Consider the following 21,974-nt stretch of genomic DNA (forward strand, 5'->3'; position numbering starts at 1 on the left):
TTTGGGGATCATTTGTTTGTCAGCAATAGTAACGAGTGAGAACAAGTCTGTGCAAATGCCTTGTATGCAGGAGAGTGACTAAATGGTGTGGAACACAGGGAATGGGCCTCATCTCTGCCTTTTTCAGTGTAAGGAGCCAGTCCTGTACCCGACTTATCGTTAGCATTTCTCTTTCTGCCAAATAACAGTTCTAGGAATCAGGCAGAACATTGAATCCTTAGGCTGGAAAAAACCTACAGGGTCAACAAGCCTAAATCTCCTCTCATGGCTGAGCATTCCCAGAACACCTGCTGTTAGATCTTTCAGGACGTTGCCTACAGCTGCCTGGGCCTCACACTCTGGAAGTTTCTCAAGCAAAAATGTTCACCCATGGCCAGCATCTTTTTCTATTTAGTTCAGTCCATCTTGGTTGTTTTCTGGGTGAAGGGGGATGCTACAGAAAATAGTGCACAGTCCCTGCACCCAGGGAGGGGCCAATGCAATACATGGGCTGGAGGCCAAGCCCGAGAGACAGACCTCCTGGCCCAAACCCTGTCTTCACCACTCCTAGCAGCCTGACCTTGGGCAAGTCACGTCATTTCTCTGAGACGCAGTTTCCCTATCTGTAACACAGTGAGGTCATTAGTAGCTGCCCATAGAGTTGTGGTATGAATGTGCAGGGAAAGGTAAATACATTGAAAGTGCTTAGAACAATGCCTGGCACACAAAGAACAGCCAATCCGTGGCTTTCATTACAACCCCTTTGGGCATTTGGACAAGTCCAGACCAGTGATGCTAACTAACCTAAGTAGCATCATAAGTCTTTCTGCATATATCCTACACAATAGAAAGCAATTTATATTTTATCTCATTCAAGAAAATTGAGCATGAGAGATGATAGCAATAATAATTTGCTACCTGAATTAAAGGTATAGCGCTTAGGATCACCTTACAATCAATCTAATCCAATCCATCATTTTTGCAGAGATAAATTACATTTAAGTGATTTAGCCACATCACATCTCACTACCAACAAAAGTTGGAACCAGATCCTTGTTCTTCTGACTCCTTCACATCATGTCCATTTTGCCGCACCATGAGCATTCCTACAGGTACAAGCACTCACAGCCACAGCAGGGCAGACAGAGGTTCTGCTGCAGGGTGGGAGGTCCGGCTCAGTGGTAGAGCCCTTATCCATGTGCACAAAGCCCTGAGTTCCAACCTCAGCACCAACACAGCGGGGGCCACGAGGGGTGACATGAAATTCCATTAGAAAGAGTCCTTTTTCTTCTTCTTTCCTTGGTGAGAGTGGAAACTCAGAGTGAGGTGCCTCTGTTGTCCAGGGCCTGCAGAGACACTAAAATAAGTCAGACCTCAGTCCCAGCAAAACCCACACCTTAAAATCCCTGATCAGCTAATTCCCACTCAGAGTGGAAACACTTCAAACTGAACTGTACAGAAAAAAAAAAAGGTTTAAGCTTTGTTAGGAGATTCATATTTTGTCTCAGCCCCGATATTTATTGGCCATGTTTCTCTTCAATTCATTTATTCGGTTTATTTGTATTTCTTTTTGTGATGCTGGGCCACAAAGCCCAGAGAACACAGGGTCTCCTGTTTACTAGGCAAGCACTCTACCACTGAACTACACCTCTAGCCTGCCAAGACCTCATTTTTGATAGATACCAGTGTCAGGAAACAGGTCTTCTTTGATTTTATACAGTGGGAAAGTACATTTGGGAGGCACTTAAAAACAATTGGAAAAAGATAAAATTCTTTAGTGTTTATCTGTACACTTAGTAAGTATTCAATAAACATATCAAATTAATCAATTGAAGCCAGATGTGGTGGTCCACACCCATAACCCAAGCAGTTTGGGAGGCTGAGGCAGGAGGATTGCAAGTTCAAAGACAGCTTCAGCAACTTAGTGAGGCTCTAAGCAATTTAGCAAGCAATTGCCAAAATAAAAAAATTAAAAGGGCTGGGGATGTAACTTAGTGGTTAAGAGCCCCCTGGGTTAAATCCTTGGTAAAAACAAACAAACAAAAACCCACAATTGAGTGAGTGATGGAGTGTTTGGTGTTTTGATTCTCTCTGAAAGCAGGAACTTAGAAGATTTATCAATCTATTTACTTATTCAATCAATCTAAAACATACACAAGGTCTCTGTGTGAGTCTAGCTTTGAGCTGGGCACGCTGAAAAGAAGTAGAAAGCTAAGTCCGAACTCTGGAGGGGTTTATAATACATCTATGAAAACAAGACATGAAAAGTCAATCACTGATATAGAGATTGGGGAGTGCCTAAGGAGAGGTTCAGAGCTGAGTGAGATCCTTGTCCAGCGGGTAGCACTGGAGCGAAGTACAGGCTGGGCTGTGTGCTTGGAGGAGGCTTCTTGGCACACCTGAGACTCAAACTTGCTCCTGACAGGGAAGCAGGCTTGGATGGGAGGCAGCATAGGGGATCTGGGAAAAACTTCTGGGATGTGGGAAATCACTCAAGTTTGGAACGGGAGCCAGAGAGTCCTGCTTGGCATTCCAACTCTTGCTTTTAACTAGATGGCTTTGGACAAGTTACTTAAGTCTATGTGTTGGTTTTCCCCACTTATAAAAATAATAGGCACCTTGCCTGGCTCACATCAAAATCCTGTAGCAGAGTGACTTAAACTATGGAAATTTGTTTCTTTCAGAATTCTGGAGGCTAGAAATCTGGAACCAGAATGCCAGCATGGTTGGGTTCTTGGCAAGGACCCTCTTCCTCGTTATGTTCACAGAGAATTCTTGTGTCCCCTTCTCTTTTTATAAAAGGAATTAATCTCATGCTAGGGGCTCCACCCTCACAACCTGATATCACCCTATCTTCATCATATTGCAGAACAAGATGTCAATACATGCAGGGTGCAGGGGGCGTGCACACAAACATTCAGTTCATAGCAATAACAGCCTGATTGGAAGTGGTTGGGAGGATTAAATGAGGCAATGTATATCAATCACAGTTCAAGTGATAACTTTGGCTGCTCCTATTCTGACACTCCATGTGGGTTCAGAGGTGGACCCTGGCTATCTTCACAAGCAAACACTAACAGTATCAGAGCAGGAGAAAAGCTACCCCAGCACTGAAGCTTGGTGGTTGCTGCTCAGTAAGATTTGACAGCAGCTTAAGAGAGCTCAGAAAGTTGGTCTTTACAGAAACAGTTTTATATAAAGTGCCTTGAAGGGCTGGGGATGTAGCTCAGTGACAGAGCACTTGCCTAGCATATGTGAGGCACTGGGTTTGATCCTTCGCACCACATAAAAACACATAAAATAAAGGCATGCTGTCCATCTACAACTACAAAAAAAAATTTAAGTGCCTTGTATAAAAGGCAGACATCTGGTAAATAGTTTGGGCAGATCAATGATTGAATGGGCTAGGGAATTATTTCTGAGAGTTCTTTGGTTACCTGATTAACCAAATTACCCAACCTTTAAAAAACTGATTATGAATTTTGCCCAAACTACTTCCCAGAGTCACAAGAGGCACATTCATGTGTATACTGCCATATGAAAAAGACTGAAGATGGCAAGCTGGCCCCACTGAAATTAGGACCCCCCAAATCTTTAAAAAAATAAGGGGGGACACTCTTGACTGTCATCAATGATAAAGTAAGCACAATTCCTCAGGTATCCTTACAAATTGGAAAGGAGACTCGTAATGCATATACTACCATTCAGATGTCCAATAGTCAAAGCACTGAAATGTGAACCTTCTCATATGAGACAATTGAGGTCATCTGAGTCTGGGTGTCAGTCTTGGCTGCACATTCAAATCACCTGTGGGGTTGTGTCAGCAGCTTTCCATCACTCTGCCGAACACCTGAGATAATTAACTCATCAAAGGAAAGGTTTATTTTGGCTCTCAGTTTACAAGGTTCTGTCCATAGCCAGGCCCTATTGCTTCTGTGCCAGTGGGGAAGCAGGACATGATGATGGGGACGAACAGTAGAGCAAGGTCACTTACATCATAACCAGACACTAAAGGGAGAAAGGAGGGACCAGAGTCCCACAATCCACTTCAAGGACATGCCCCCAGTGACCTGAGGACCGCGCACTAGGCCCCACCTCTTAGAGGTTCCACCACCTTCTATTAGTGCCAATGTGGGGAATCAAACCTCCAACACAGGGGTCACTGGAGGACATTTAAGATCCAAACCATAGCAGGGGCTCTTTCAAAATATCAAAATATGCCTGGAGACGACCTGAATCATTTCTGTATTCTGAATCCACAGTCATTTCTGAATCATTCACCTGAGGTGCAGCCTGAGCGTTGTTCTATTTTGCAATGGTGATCTAATGCACAGTCTTGGTAGAGAACAAATGATCTCCGCCAATTCCCTCATTTTGCAGATAAGAAAACGAAGGCCCAGAAGGGACACACCAACTTGAGGTCACTTCTGACTATGCAGGGACAATACTGCTTTTCAGATCTCACTAGAAGTACATCTGGTTCCCACATGTGAGCCATAAGGCAGTGTGCTGGCGCTGCCCCCGCTAGTCCCCATAATTACCTCATAATGAGCTTCAACTTCCTTTTTGAACTCAAGGGAATGCTGGAACTCTCCTGCCATTTCCCTCCTTTCCCCTCTCTGCAGCCTCAGGCTAAAGGTTACCCTTCATTTCCTCAAGTCCTCTGCATGTCAATAGGAGGAAAGAATTCGGGATTAATCATGATTTTATGAATACAAAAAATCTGGAAGAGTTCAGCATTTCCCCTCTCAACTAATAAAACTATTCCACCCCAAATGCCAAAGGTTTCAGTCAAGTGTGTTCACAATAAATTAGTTCAGTATTTAAGACTTTCTTAATGATTAGTCCAGATTATCACAGGGTTTTTATGCCTGACAGTTTTTAAAATGACTAGAATGACAGAATCTCTCAGAAATTATCAAATATACAGAAGTCAACACAGCTCACTGAACAATCAAAACTGAGAACAGCCCATGCTAACCCAACACCAATAAAATCACTCTTTTATTCACTTTAAATTAATTGGTCCTCTTTGTTGGCCTTCATTATGACTTAAATATCCCCCAAAAGCCTGTCCTAAAAGTTTGGTCCCCAGCTAATGGTGCACTTGGATGCTGCAACCTTCTCATCTCTCAGATGCACAGCCATTAGTTAAGGAGATACCAGATGTGCGGCAATGGAGGATAAAGAAAAGGCAAACAGACACACATAGGGAGAAAAAGCTGGGGCCATGTGGGTGGCCAACCCCTGGTGAGGCTTGGCTAACTCAGAGCTAGCTCAGCAAGTTTATTATACAGGTTTTATCATTAAAAGTTTCATTGTTAGTAAGTTTCAGCAAAGCAAGCAATCTGAAGGACACAGAATGCTAGAGACATTAGAGTCACCTTATTTTGCTCAAAATTTTCTATCCCTGGGAGAAGGTGCTGAACTCAAGGCCTCAACTGATAGAGCCATACATGCAGCCTTTCCTAGCTGGTGTTACCATAACTACTGGGGCATCTTGACCTGCACCTTTCCTCAGGCAGCTCCCAGCACAACTGCAGCCATGAAAGTCAAACAGGCCATGATTTAGATCACTGCTCTTTGCAGTTGGGGGCTATGAAACATTAGTAGGTGAAGCCTAATTGGAGGCAACAGGCCACTCAGGGGGCAAACCCTTGAAGAGTGACTTCTCTTTCTCTGCTTCCTGGCCACCCTGAGGTGAGCAGCCTCCTTGCCACATGCTCCCACTGCCATGCTCCCACTGCTCTCACTGTGGGCCCCAAAGTGAATGGGTCCACCATGGGCTGAAACCGCTGACACCATGAGTCAAAATAAATTGTTCCTCCTTTTAAGTTAACTCGAGTATTTTTGTCACATTGACAGAACGCTGACTAATACAGTCTCATACACAGCCTCCATCCTGTTGATTCTGTTGAAAACTTCACATTGGCAAATGTGTGCTTCAGAGTATCTCCTAAGGCTTTTAAAAAGTGGTCTCAAGGTTTTGTATGTGTGATTTCTGAAATTTCTACTTTTCCATTACTCCTGATTCTCTTCATCAGCAAGAATTTATAACCAGTCAGGTTTTGCAGTACAGCCATCAAAGCCTCTGCATGTGGCCTCTTTTTCCTCCCATCTTGACAATTCGAGTCCTTCCTGAGTTCCAAAGACTGGTGGACTCTGAACCAAACTCCAGGGTCCCCTGCTAACTAGCAGGAGTGGGGAGAGGGGGAAAAAGCTGAAGTAAGAGAAAAGGAGGGTTGTCAACAAGACCCCTGGCCTCTGCTCCTTGGCATGGCTTTATTTCCCAGGCCAATATTATCCGTGCCTGAACAGAAACATTTTCCGAGAAATGATCATCATTGCTGTCCTCCTTCCTGACCAACTTTGGCAGATGCTAGCCGGAAACTAGTCTTTTCTACTCTTTACCGGAATGGTATCCTTGTTGCTCTTTCTGGAAGTTGCATGTTATTTATCCCTTGCTCTTTCTTTGCCATAAAGAATGAGCCTCACTCAATGAGCTGCATCCACTCCCTTAGTCCATGGGTTGAGTAAACATTCACCATGTGACTCTGTGTGCTCCCATCAGTGTCCATATTATGGAGGGAGATGGTGCCCTTGTCTTCTAACAGTGGTCAGTCTTAGCAAAAAGACAACCCAAATAGGGCTGCAGATTAACATGTTATGTATTAGCTGTCTCCATGAAAACATACCCAAATAATTTTGGAACATAAAATTATACTACAGGGGCACTATGACAGTTTGTTCTTTTTTAAATTTCAGGAGGAAGGTAACTTCACCAGTACTAGAGAAGAGCTCTATCAAGTTCCAGTGGTCCTTTTTGTCTTCCAAATTCTGATTCTTTGAGACTCTACTTCCACTTGAAAGAGAATCAGAAGAAAAGAAATGAATATCAATAAAAAGACAGGCATATGATATGATCTATGCCTACAAAACGATTAAGTATAATTTGGGTAAACATGGACTTTATCTAGCAAATCTCAAAATATTAAAATTTAAGTTTCTCTCTCAAAACTTACAAAAGATCTAGAATGTTTTTAAGTAGAAGAGCTACCAAATTGTACACAGGAGGTAAATATTTGGTGTTGCCAGATGTTGATGGAATCAGCAATATGATTTGCACTGAGAAAGAAATTTCAATCAGTTAATGAATGAGTTGCCACAGTGGGAATGTTGGGGGTTCCTGACATTTATTTATGGCTAACAGCCAAGAGAGTGATGCGTCTTGCCTGGATTCTGCTGCTTACAAGGACACCAATTAGCTGTGAAAACTCAGGCAAGTCACTTCCCCTCTCTGAGCCTCCACAGCCTCACCTACAAAATGAAGGGTCAGCCTGGCAGAGCTCCCAGTCCCTTCATTATCCATTCTGACAAACCATCTTTTGGAGCTGTTGGGAGAAACAGGATATAGAACTAACCGCCCTCAGGTCAGATGTCACAGGGTATTTCTGTTCTGAAAAGAAACCTTTGGTGAATCACTTCATAAAGAATGTGTTTGTTTTCTGCATCGGGGTTACTGTATGCTAGTTTATAATTTCTTTTACATATATAAGCACTGAGAAGTTATGAAGTCCACAAAAAGTCAGAGGAGCCGGGGTTAACCAGGAGGGTGTCTTGGAGACAAATCTTACCTGGGTCTGGGAGTGAGCCACACTATGGAAACAAAGCCAGCACCATGTGCCCCACAGTCATTAAGGACACAGGGCTCAGGCCAGTGGGTACCACCATCTCCCAAGGATAGCCAGCACAAGCAGCAACCTATTTGATGTCATGTAAAATGGGCCAGAAAGGACTCTGAGTGTTATGGTTTGGATGTGAGGTGTCCCCCAAAAGCTCATGTGTGAAATGATACAGGAAGACTCAGAGAAGAAGTGATTGGGTTGTAAGAGGCTTAACACAATCAGCGAATTAATCCTCCATACGGATTAACTGAGTGGTAAATGAAGTGGTAGGGTATGGCTGGAGGAGGGGGGAATTGGGGCATGGCTTTGAGTGACATATTTGTATTCAGCAAGTAGAGATTCTCTCTCTCTCTCTCTCTCTCTCTCTCTCTCTCTCTCTCTCTCTCTCTCTCTCTCCTTTCTGATCACCATTAAGCTGCTTCCCTCTGCCATACTCTTCCACCATGATGTTTTCCCTCACCTTGAGCCCTGAGGAATAGAGCCGGCCTTCTATGGATTGAGATCTCTAAAATCATGAGCCCTAAAATAAACTTTTTCTCCTAAAATTGTTTGGTTAGATCTTTTAGTCACAGCAGCAAAACAACTGGCTGAAACACTGGGCTCCCCTCTTAACAGCCAGGTCCATTCCTCTTGCCATCTTGCCCAAAAACTGTCCCACCCATGGACTTCTTGCTATGCTTCATTTTTGTTTAAGCAAATCTGAATGAGTGCTTTTTGTCACTACGTGCTGGATTTAATTTGCTTCTTGGAGGGCCCATTCATTTCCAGTCCCTGTGGGACCAGAGTTCTTCACTTCTGCCCTGTTTCATCCCCAACCCCCACCGTATGCTGCGACCCAGATGGGCAAGCCCAAACAAAAGTGACCACAGTTGGCTGTACCCGTTGGTGGAGAAAAGCAACCAGGTTGTGAGGTCAGGAATAACCAGCAAGTTTCTTAAACATCTAAGTTTCAGTTTCCTCATCTGTAAAACAGGAATCACACTATCAATTCAGTGTTATTGTGAGGATTAAATGTGATGATGAATGTAAAATTATGTAGAAAGTGGTTGGTATTATGTTACTCTATACTGGAAGACATTTGCATTTTCCCAGAAGTCTGCTGGAGATAGATCCTTGTGGATATGGACTAAATGTTTGTGTGCCCCCTTCAATTCATTTGTTGAGATCTTAACCCCTGTGTGTTGGTGATGGTATTGGGAGGTGGGACCTTCTGGAGGAATTAGGTCATGAGGGTAGACCTCTCATGAATAGGACTAGTGTCCTTGTAAAGAGATATGAAAGTCCGCCCTCCCTCTCTCTGCTCTGTCACTTGAGGATACAGTGAAAGAACAGCCATATGCAAACCAGGGAGTCCTGGCTTTCCCCGGGACCAGCGCTGCTACACCCAGATCTTGGCCTTCCCAGTCATCAGAGATGTACAAAATAAATGTGTGTTGTTAGCCATCCAGCCTACGGTAATTTGTTACAACATCCTATGCTAAGATACTTGGTAAGAAGAAAAATGAATTTCTAGTGGCCATGTTCAAGAGGGCCAGTGGAAAAGCTTTAGCAACCACAAGATTATGGATTTAAAAAATAAATCATGGCTCTTCTTGGCCAAGATTAGGGTTTCTTAGGCAATATAGTCCCTTAAAATTTAGTAGGCTTCCATCGTATTTCTTCTGGTCGGTTCTATAGCTCGTGAAACATGGGTCTCTCGATTAAGGTCTTGTGCTCTACCCATCTCCCACTCTAACTTACTATTTTAAGACCTCTGCCCAGAGGCAATCCAAATCATATTCTCAGGCAGAGAACCACCATCTCCAACACAGTTCTGGTCACAGCCTGTGCAGTGTCATGTAGAGACGCCAACAGGAAGGTGTTTGAGAGAGGCCTGGCCTCTAAGGTTTTCTTGGCCCTAATGTCTCCTGGAGATAAGATCCCTGCCCTCTTAGCTTTCAGTGAGGCATAAGCTTGTGTTTTTCTCTAATTCCTTTTGTATAAGACACACAGGCCACAAAAGCGTATCCCACACAACCCCAGCATCCTGAATAGTCACCATTTCCCCTAATGCTCTGCCTGGGTAGGTATGAATGGTCCCAAGGATCAGCTGAAAATGGCTGGATTCACAACCACACAACAGGGGGCCACCAGCTTCCAGCTGGAGCAGAAGGGGTCTTGACTCCCCTGGCAGGCCGCCACGCCCCCTCAACTCACCCCATGCCTTATTTTAGGGCACAGCACTGTGGCACTCTATGTCTTCATGACGCATTCTGTTCAAATGTCTTCTCCAACTCCGAGGTTGACCTCGCACCATGAGGGAGCCCAAGTTTTGAGGCCAAAGCCTGGCCTACCTGCTGGTCCCCCGACTTTGCCCTGGTGATCTACCAGCTGCATCCTCAGGCCAGTGGGAAGATAGCCATAGCATTTTCTGATGTCACATATGCACACAATAAGATCTTTCATACATTTTTCTTTGGGAGCAAGAATTTTGCCAATGCCCCCAATAGCCTGTCCAGTGCTTCACAGGGCAAAAGGTGGGCTGTGTGTCCCTTCCTAAAACAATTACCAGCAAAGGCAGCAAGATGGCCATGAGAGCTTTCAAAGTCTGGTTTGGGGCCCTCTAGAGTCTCTGACATTGTTTTCATAAAATGATTGCCTCTCCCTGCACCCCCACCATTTCCTCAGAGTGAGTTTTACAGATACTACCTGATGGGTGATGACACAGTACACCGAATAAAGAAGCAGATGTGAAAATCTAACAAGTCAGATATTAAATAAGACTTGAAAAGTGTAAAATGATGCCACTCTAACTTACTAAGATTTTTTTTTCTTTTTAGTTTTGGAAAATAGTTATTTTTATAAAATATGTATTCACTGGTTAATACTTATTGGGCTTACTATATCTTTGTTAAATAGTTTTAACAGATGAATGGATAAACAAATTGTGGTATACATACATAGTGGAATATTACTCAGCCATAAATAAGGATGAAATTATGGCATTTGCCAACAAATGGATGAAACTGGAGACTATCATGCTAAGTGAAATAAGCCAATCTCAAAAAACCAAAGGCCAAACGTTCTCTCTAATGTGTGGATGCTAACACACAATAAAGGGTGAGAGAGGGAAGAATAGAAGTTCATTGGATTAAACAAAGGGGAATGAAGGGAAGGGACAGGGGATGGAAATAGAAAAGACAGTGGAATGAACTGGACATAACTTTGCTATGTTCATACATGAATTCATGAGTAGTGTAACTCCACATCATGTTCAACCACAAGAATGGGGTCCTAATTAGAATAAGTTATACTCCATGTATGTGTAATATATGTTAATAATAATATACTCTACTGTCATGTATTATCTAAAAAAGGACAAAAAATTAGCTTAAAATGTTCTCAGTTTTACAGTCAAATGCAGAAAATATGATATAATCCACATAAACAAAATTGCTTTGAGTTTCTCAATAAGTTTTAAGATTGGGAATGGGTCTGGAGACCAAAAAGTTTCAGAACCCTCACTCAGATCAATCAACACCCAGCCCTTGAGGCTGCAGCCAGCAACCCCTAGAGTTCTAAGGCTTCAAAGGAGGGTTAAATCAGGGTCCTAATGAAATTAGTAAGGGTGAAATAATTACTGAGCAGGAAACCAACAGTGATCACTATAGTACACAATAATTGTATAACCAAACTGAGAAATGAGGTGTTTTGCCCAAGGTCACACACAAGTTCTGGTAAAATCAGAATGTAAAATCAGGTCTTTGGACTACTGGTCGAAATTAGTCACCCTTCTGACTGCCATACTTTCTGCAAATCCACATTGCTTTCTTGCAAAAGGGCTGAAACTTACTTAGAATTTATAGTAAAGTTGGAGTAAGCTGAGCATGCTCATAAAATGCTGGTCAAATGATACATGGTACAGTCTTTCCAGAAAGCAATTTGGCAATATGCATCAGGCACTTTAAAATGTTCGTATCCTTTAACCCAGTAATTCCATTTCTAGGAATCTACACAAAGGAAATAATCAGAAATATGAATAGAATCTATGTATGAGGATACTCATCAAAATGTTATCTTCAATAATGAGAAATTGGAAACAACCTGAATGTCCGATAATGTGAGAATGGCTAAATGAATTCTGATGAATTAAAAATTAGTCACCCTTCTGACTGGCTGTTTATAGTGGCTTGAGATGGGAGATGTGCTAAGTGTGAATATTTTACAAGAAACATATATCTTCAAAAAATAATGAAAATAAACATATAATTTTTGACTTTGAAAGAACTTAATGACATGGGAAAATCTAATATGGCATTTAGTAAAAAACCATGGCACAGGGGCCTAGTACTTGAAAGGCCCTGGATTTCATCCCCAGGACCACACACACACACACACACACACACACACACACACACACAGCCATGATAAAATACTAGGCATATAATAAAACATCACTAACATACCTGTGGGAAATCTTTCTGGAAGGAATTATTCCAAAATGTTATCATTTGCCCATTATCTCTAGGTAGGAGATTATTTGGGATTTTGCTTCCATTCTCTCCCAAATATTCCAAGGATCTAGAACAAGCATTCTATGCCTTTGTAATTCTGGGAGGAAAGAAGGTTATTTAACGGAAAGATTGGTGAACGGGAGGGAAATGAGAATGTGGCAAAGCCCAACATTGCTGCTTACCAGGCAGGGAGAGGGGAGCAGCAGCTGTGGCCCACCTGGGGCAGACACTGTTGGTTGCCTTGTTGGTGAAAGTCAGTTTCTCAATCTCCAAGATGTTCTAGCTCCACGAGAAATACTCCCTTAGGTTCCCTGTGGCCAGAGGTAGTCACGTGGTAAACTTCTGGCCAAGGAGACAAGAGCAGAATTTTACTCAGGGCTCTAGAAAGCAATTCCTGCCTTGTTTCCCTTTTATTCCTGACTTACAAACAAATATGAAGGCGAGTACAGTGGCACACACCTATAATCCCAGGGGGTGGGGGTGGAGGTGGGGGTGGGGGTGGGGGGACTGCGACAGGAGAACCCCAAGTTCAAAGCCAGCCTCAGCAAAAGTGAGGCGATAAGCAACTCAGAGAGATGCTGTCTCTAAATAAAATACAGAATAGGGCTGGGGATGGGGCTCAGTGGTCAAGTGCCCTGGGTTCAGTCCTCAGTACCTTCACCCCCACTCCCACCACACCCCCACAAAAAGGAATATGATACCTGGCACAAGAGCAGCCATCTTTCAAACATCAGATAGAAGCCAAATAGTCAGTGATGTAAGCCCTGACATAGCTTCATTGAGTTGATGAACCACCACCAACATTATGTGAGAAAATACCTCCCTCTGTGTTTGAGCCATTGTGGTTTGCTGCTAATTGCAACCAAATGCATTCCTGATACACCACCAAGCAGGAATGTGGAGAGGATTAAGAGAGACCATGCATATGAAAGTGTTTTGGAAATGGTAAAATATTATCGCACAAGAGAGATAATGACATCCATCAAAAACAACTAGTGCAAAACAGAAAAAAAATTTCCCAAGACAATTGTTGGGAATCTGAACGAAGGGATAGACTATCTCCTTTGCGGAGGGGTGGGGGAGTTCCAATCAGAGAATGAACCCAGGGTGCTTAACCACTGAGCAACATCCCCAGCACTTTTAAATATTTTATTTATTTTTAAATTTTGAGACAGGGTTTCACTAAGTTCCTTAGGGCCTCACTAAGTTGCTGAGGCTGGCCTTGAACTTGTGATCCTCCTGCCTCAACCTTCTAAGCCACTGGGATTGCAGTTGTGAACCACTGTACCAGGCAAATGATCTCCATTTTGTAACTTACAGTTGGATATAGACATGCAGAGCCAGGGTGCACTTCTCTGAATTAAATCTAAATATCTTAACCACATGGCTATAGACAAGACACTTCTCTTTGGGCCTCAGTTTCTCCATCTGAGAATAGGATTGTTCCTCTTAGCCCTCAGATATTCCATTCCTGTTCTGGCTCCCAGATTCCTGAACTGAAACAGCAGGATAAAGGGACAGAGTTGCACCCCACAGGGACCACAGCTCAAGTTCTAAATCTTCCCCAACAGTGCTACTGTCAAATAGTCTGTACCACTGTCCCAACGAGTATGTTCATACAGTATAGATGATGTGTCTTGATGTTGTTTCAAATATTGCTGACAGTGTCTCTATAGAGAGACACTGTCTTGTGCATAACTAGAATATTGGATGTACCTATGGTTCTATTTTAAAATGTTCCTATTGCCAGCCATGGTGATAGAGGCCTGTAATCCCAGCAACTCAGGAGGCTGAGGCAGGAGAATCAAGCTTGAGGCCAGCTTTGGCAATTTAGCAAGACCGTCTCAACATTAAAAAAAAAAAAAAAACGGGGCAGGGGGGATGTAGCTTAGTGGTAGAGCACTTTGGGTAAAATTCCTTGTACCACAAAAACAAAAATATAAATAAATAAATAAATAAAATTAAAATGTTAAAAACAAAACCTTCCCCTGCTTCAGATTCTCTTTAGCATTCTGAGATGAAACTGACATGAGGCAGGAAAAATCCTAAACCTCAGTGAAGCACGGCCAGGAAATGAACTCAGAAGCTGTTGTGAAAATTAAGCTTACAGAGCTCAGACTTTCGGTACCACCTGAGCCCACTGGGCCCCGACCCTTCTCCATATCCTGCCTGAAATGGTCACACTGGGACCTCAGGAGCTGGGACTATTCGAAGTCCCCTTCCTGGGGCTCTGCCTCACAGCTAGTGTGTGTCCCTATGGTAACAATGTCATCCTACAGTCCACCCTGCCACCTCCATGGCCAAGTCCAAGAACAATCTGCTTCAACTTTCCACATGATATAAAAATGGCTGAGGATTTTTAATTTTTTTAATTGGAGCGGGGCACCAGGGATTGGACTCAGGGGTGTTTAACCATGGAGCCACATCCTCTAGGCCATTTATATATTTTATTTTGAGACAGGGCCTCGCTAAGTTTCTAAGACTGGCTTTGAACTTGCAATCCTCCTGCCTCAGGCTCCCGAGATGCTGGGATAATTTGAAGATTTTTTTTTAATTAAATGTGAAGAAGTGTTTTAGAACAGTCTGATTTAAAATATCGTATATACTGGGGTGACTCTTTTCCTGTTACCTTAATATTCAGGGTACCAAAAAAAGGTCCAGAAACCCTTACAATTGAAAGCAAATTTGGATGAGTCAGGGCCAAACACCTCAGCCCCCAACACAGGCTTCAAAAAGGCAGCCAAAGCAGCCCCTCCACTTGATGCCGTGCCCTTCACCTCATCTCCCAGCAAAATTGGAAGAGGCAACTGTAAGGAAGAAGCCACTGGCCTTTCCTGTGAGGCAAGTTACACAGAGAGAGGGGAGGAGGACCCAAAGCCTCTGAGGCTCAGGGAGAGCAGCTCATATCAGTGAGGTCAACCAGGAGGCCAAACCCCTTCCACTCCCAATTTCACTCCAGGCTTTTGTTAACAGAGTCCCAAGGCAGTGGAGATGGACACTACCAAGAGCCAGAGTGCTTGATCCCTCTGGAGTCTCTGAGTCAAGGTCACTGAGCATTCTTGTTGGGGTGGAGGATTTGTTTTGAAAGTAAGGAATCCTGAGGAGCTGAGCACAGAGCCATCATGGCCCTTCAGTATTCCTAAGAGGGTACCATGTTGGGGAACAATGGGCAAGCTATCACCAAGCCTAACCTTGCTAGCTCTTTTAGCATAGTCATGTTCTGGGGGAAGTGTTGAGTGTCAGGTGAAATTTGGTTTATGTTTAGGAATCATGCTATATTTTTCAAAATGCAATTTTTTTTTAAATATTTATTTATTTTTTTTTAGCTCTCGGCAGACACAACATCTTTGTTGGTATGTGGTGCTGAGGATCGAACCCGGGCCGCACGCATGCCAGGCGAGCGCGCTACCACTTGAGCCACATCCCCAGCCCTCAAAATGCAATTTTTAAAAATGCCAGAAGGTGAACTATGACTGATGAAGTCCTAAGAAAATTCTTATTTCCTACCTTTTCTGACTCCAGAGAAAGTTATTTAATTTGTGGAGAAAAGTGGAGAAATACATTTAACTAAAGTTTACCAATTCCTTTATGAAATCAAGTGCCCTTTCCTGATACACACATTAGGGACCATAATAATGTGGTGAACCAAAACACAAGCATGAAGAATTATAGACAGAGTTTTATTCCACAGGACTGTTCAAAAGAAAGATGGCAGATAAGATCAGGTTGTCCAGGGGTCATTGTCTTAGTTACTCTGATCATTAGCTCACCCACCAATGGCCAGTTCTCCTGGGCTCCATCACCAGAACTACCCAGATCTAGTTATTCCTGGGAAGCGTCCTGTGCAAAACCGGACAGGCCTGAGCTTCAATCCCCGCTCTGTATTTACTAGCTGTGTTTGACCTCAAGTAGCTCCTCCTTCTCTCTGAACCTCGGTTTAATAGTATAATTAGCAAAATTAGGAAATTGTGGGGGGCATGTGAGAAATGATAATGACCTTATTTTTCATAGCATAATTTTTCATATATTTAGTTACGTGTGTGTGTGTACACCAATTATATGTATGCAATGGTTCTAACGTCAACATTGTCATAATTTCATAACGATAACGTATTTTCCTTAAATGTGGATTCTATTGCAACAATGTCTCTTGTTGAAATACATTTAACTAAAGTTTACCAATTCCTTCATTGGATTTCCAGTCATTTTTCATCTGTTGAATCCTAGTGAAATTTAATTAAGCATTTTTGTTTTTAAAATGTTATATGATCCAATTTAAATAAAAGTATTTCTATTAACTTGTCTGTTTTTCTATCCATCAAGATATACATAGATACACCAGAATAATTTTCATTCAAGGGTAGATATTTATAGGTAGTGAGTCATCTTTCTTTTGTGTTTTTCTTTCTTTGTTCTTTTCACCTTTTTCTTCAAGTATCTGTAAGCACTATTTTAATAACAAATAATGTTATTTAAGAAAGAAAGAGTAGCATTTATAATACAGAAAGTATTGTTATCCCTAGCATGAGTGTAATGGTGATATGAAAAACCACTTGTCTTGTCATTATGATAATAAAATAATTAATACTCAAAAAAAGAAAGAGATCAGAAGGAAGTGCACTAAGCTGTAATCAAATAATTTTTATATTCAGAGAAATCATGATTTGTTTTATCCCTCTATTTTTACTTTTTAAAAGTTGTTCATTTTTCAGAGGTTAGCTTAACCATTATTATTTCTTCCTGGTCCTTCACTGACCCCTCTATATGGGATCCATTGCTTCACTTTCTCATGGGTCTGTATTCTACCTCTATAGTAGCATTTATTGTGATGTTATTGATAAAGTTGTCTTTCTTCCCTGAAATGTATTAACCACTTTGAGAGCAGAGGTCTTGCTTTCCCACTGCCCCGACTCCCTCCCTCCCCTGCACACTTTTCTCTTTTCAATGCTAAAATACCACAAAGTAACTCTACCCAATATTTGTTAGGTCAACATACATGCTGAAGTTGTATCACAGAGCAAATACTACTGCTGCACAGCAAGTGCCTTTCTAAATTGAATTATTATTTGAATTATTTCCTAAATTTCTAAATTGAATCCCCTGACTTACCAAGCCCATTGGACTCTAAGGTCTTTGAAAAGTTTAAGGAAGAAATAACTTTTAAATTCAGAATGTAGTCCCTGGCTTCCACTTCTCTGCTTAAAGAAGTCAGACATTGGCCCTATAAGTCCTTCCAAAGCCAAAGCCCCATGATTAGAACAAATGAAATAACTGAGGGTTGTTAGTAATATTTCTCTAAAAATTTTCTCTTTGTGATCTAACAAACACAGCATTTTCCTTTTAAATTTGTTAATTATTTGACTTGGAAAATCACCCTCTGTCTTTCTCCATCATTGTTTTCCTCACTTCAAAAGAACGCCCACATGGGGGTAGGAAAGACGGTGGAGTGAGATGGTCATCCTTACCTTAAGTACATGTATGAAGACATGAGTGGTGTGGCTCTACTTTGTGTAAAACCAGAGATATGAAAAATTGTGCTCTCTATGTGGAATATGAATTGAAATGCAATCTGCTGTCATATATAAAAAATCAGAATATTAAAAAAAAGAATGCCCACAGTGTCTGGTTCCATTTTCTCCTTTTTCCATTTGTCTTAACTTATCCTCCACCCAATTCAGTCTCCAATTCTATTCCATTGAAACATCTATTTGCAAAATCATAAATGGAAGTTTGCAGATTCTTTGGTCCCATAGTTCGTATCTCCTCCTAAAAATATTTGACATGGTTGATTGGATCCTCTTTCTGGAAATCTTGCTTCCTTTAGCCCCTACTCTCTCATTTTCCTTCCCCCCCTTATCATTGAGGATCCATTCTGATCTCTAGAAAGAGTCTAAGACTGTTGTTGGGACATGGAATCTGTGGAGGAATGGAGTCTCTTAGGGGAATGGAGTAAAAAACAAATGGTTTGCTCCTCTGAGGGGTGTACACTAGGGTTCTGATACCAGCAGCTGGGGCTTTTTAGTAGGTAACATAAACTATACATGAAAACAGTTTATGGATTAAATCTCACCACACCCTCTTCCTAGCTGCCAAAATCCCTTTTAGGCATCACCTGGAGCTTGAGCAACTGCACAGGAGTGTATAAGACAGTGGTCAACAACAAATGAAGAGGCCAGAAACCCAGAAATATATTCCATATAGCATCCCAAAAAAAAATTAGAAAAAAAAAACCTTTAAGGCTCAAAGCAAAGCCAAACTAGTCACTACTAATCTTAAGAAGATAAACTTTGTGAATGATGAAAGTGTTAATGGAATGAATGAAGCATTTGCAAATATATGAAAGGGACCTGCACACAAATTAAAGTCCCTTCTTGTGGACTTCGGAAGAAAGAGCTGATTACTCAACAGTATCCGGGAAGTCAATTACTTAATGCTGATGAAGCTGTAAGATCAATAGGTTCAGTTGTAATACAGTGAGATGTATCAAATTTCCCCCAAAAGATCAATAGATTAAATGTTTTATTTTAAAACCCCTTTTATTCCTTTCCTTCTCTCCTTGCCCAGATAGAAGCCTACTGGATATGAGATTTAGGATGGAGAAGGAGGTGGCTAGATCAGCTCTGCTCTAGCCCTTGATCTTCCCTTTATTTAAAAGTGTTTATTCATATCCTCCTTTGGCAACTGTGAAGATAAGACCACAAGGGTCAAGACCAGGAGGAAGCATGAGGAAAGAGGCTGAGAGGAAGCTGCCCTATCAACATCCCAAGTCAATCATGGGCCTTTTGGACTCAGCACTGGCCAGGCCAGGTCACCAGTGTGTAAGCTCCAGCTCAAGGCAAAGACGGTGCAATTCCACAGGGCATCTTCTCCACATCTTCTCTTCTTTAGGAATCCACTATATGTAACCAAGGGAGTTAATCCAAGAGTCAGAAATCAGGTTTCTACATTTCTTAATCTTGCTTAGGGATTCCTCTTCCTCCATTCTCTTCTGAAATACAAGTACTCCATATCCTGGGTCTTCCTCTGTTAGTCCATTGCTCTCCCTGGATGATCCAACCTTAGGATTGCTTCAACTATCACCTTTATGCCAATAACTTCCATTTCTCTACTTGGAGGCCTGGTCTCTCTCTTGAAAGTCACACAATCACCTATATCCTCCAAGCCTAACAATACCAAACCCCTCATTTTTCTGACCAGATCTACTCCCTAATGTCTTCTAGGCTAGTGATGGTACCCATAGCTCCCAGAGGCACTCAGCTCAGTAACCAGGGCTCATCCTTCCTTTCTTCCTGTGTTCCCTTCCCATATATATATACTCACTTCTGTGAGTCCTTTCTGAAAATCTGTCATAGCCCTGCATTTCTTTCCTAGCTCAAACGATTCATGCTGTAGTCCACAGCCTGTTACCTTCTCTCATTTAGAGTTTTTGAGAAAATGTTTAACTGATATCCTTGCACAGCTTTATTCCTTCTCAGTTTCATTCCCAGAGTGACCATTCTGAAATATAATCATATTAATTCCATGCTTGAAATTTCCAGGTGTCCCTATAGGCTGAAGGTTATAATTCAATTTCCTTCACATGCCGTAGAAAACCACTTCTAATCCAACTCTGACCACCTTTCCCCTGATTTTCCAATGCTGCTCTCCTCATTTTATTCCTTGGCCATATGTACATTCTTATGGTTCTTCAAATATGTCTTGTTCTTTGATGATTTTGTGCCTTTCTACGTGTCATCTCCTCTCTTGAATGCTCTCACCTGTATCACACCTTGGCTCTTACTCTGTGGTCCACCCTCTGTGAAGCTCGGCCTCACTTTCCTTGCTGGTCTAGAAGCTCTTTCTGCTGGGCTCCCAGAGTATTTTTTTTTAAATCCAATTTGTTATATATGACAACAGGGTGCATTTCAATTCATAGTACGCATATAGAACACAACTTTTTCATGTCTCTGGTTGTACATAAAGTAGAATCACACCATTCGTGTCTTCATACATGTACTTAGGGTAATGATGTCCATCTCATTCCACTGCCTTTCCTACTCCCATACCCCCTTCCTTCCTCTCCCTCCCCTTTGTCCTATCTAAAGTTCCTCCATTCCTCCCATGCTCCACCCCATCCCCCTTATTGATCAGCATCCTCATATCAGAGAAAACATTCCTCATTTGTTTTTTTGGGATTGGCTTACTTCACTTATCATGATATTCTCCAACTTCATCCATTTTGAGTACAGTCACTCACAGTGGTTGTCTCCTCTGTAGGTGCTTCCTCCACCACACTTGAAGCTCCTGGAAGGCAAGAACAATATCTTTTCACCCATGGACCCCTGGATGTATTACAGCGTCATATATGTCAGGCATTCAATGTGTATTCATTGGATAAACATTCTCTTTGCCCCACCTTGAAAGACCTTTATGGGGTGGGAATGGAACTATGATACGAATATGCTCACATGTTTTTTTAGAGACTGTTGGATGCTTCAAAAAAATACAAGGAATGGCAGGAAATGTTGAGTAGGTATTATGGGCCAGATACTTTGCCTAAGAGATATTCTATCTTCATTTTATAGACATGTTTTCTAAGGTCTGAGAGATCAAGTATCTCGTCCAAGATGACAGCCAGTTCTATGGTTCAGATAAGTGTTCCATAAAAGCCCATGGTTACAGGCTTGGTCCACAGCCTGGGGTGCTATTAGGAGATAGAAGAACTTTAAAAAACAGGGCCTGGTGAGAGGTCTTCTAGTCTTCTAGTCATTGGGAGTATGTCTCTCAAGGGGTTATTGGGACTCCAGCCCATCCTCTTTCCCTCTGTTCTGCATCCTGGCTGAGAGGCAAACAATTTTACCATACATTGCCACTATGATGTGCTGACTTGACAGAGGCCCAAAAGTAATGGGCACAGCCAACCATGGGCTAGAACCTTCAAAACTGTGAGACAAAGTAAACCTTCCTCTTTAGGCATTGATTACCTCAAGTATTTGTTACAGTGATGGAAACCTGACCAGCACAGGGCAAGTATATGAGTATGGGCAAAGAGAATTAACACATCAGACATGGAGCCAGAGCCCCCACACCATATGACCCATCAGAAGAACACTGGTCGATTCCACATCCCTTCAGGATTCCCCAGCTGGAATGCACAGAAAAGCAGAGCACTGGACCCAGCTCATTGGCTACGACACCTCCAGTCAGCCAGTAACCTGTTCCAGGTCTCCCTGCTCTTGTGCATAAGTGAAGGTGAATGTACCAGTCTTGTCTCCTTTCAGAGTGATGAAGTTCAAGAGTGTCTTTGAAAGACAGCAAGGGAGTAAAAGGTTCTCACATGGTGCCAGGTGATGGTGAATAGATGAATCCCTCAAAAATATAGGGATACATCTAAAGAAAACACGTGTGCTACCAACACTCTGTTCAGGAAGCTGCACGGAGCCCTGAACACAGTAATGTGAACAGAGGTTGAACAGAACAGACATGTTTCCTGGAGTGGGAATTGTGAAATGTGAAAGAATTGGATGTAAAGAATAATCTGTCACTGGGCATGCTGGCACACCTGTTACCCCAGCTCTTTGAGAGGCGGGGGCAGGAGGATTACACATTTGAGGCCAGCCTGGGCAACTTAGCATGACTTTGTATCAAAACTAAAAAAAAAAAAAAAAAAAAAAAAAAGCCTGGGGATGTAGCTCAGTGTCGAGGGCTCACCTGGCATGTGTAAGATGCTGGGTTCTATCCCCAGTACCCCAAGACAGAAAAGAAAAAAATTCATCTTGAACTGTACAGCTCCTGTTTCCATAGCAGTGTCACACTATGCTCATTTGTCCTCATGAGC

The sequence above is a fragment of the Ictidomys tridecemlineatus genome, chromosome 6, assembly GCF_052094955.1.
Source record: "Ictidomys tridecemlineatus isolate mIctTri1 chromosome 6, mIctTri1.hap1, whole genome shotgun sequence".
NCBI classification, from domain to species: domain Eukaryota; kingdom Metazoa; phylum Chordata; class Mammalia; order Rodentia; family Sciuridae; genus Ictidomys; species Ictidomys tridecemlineatus.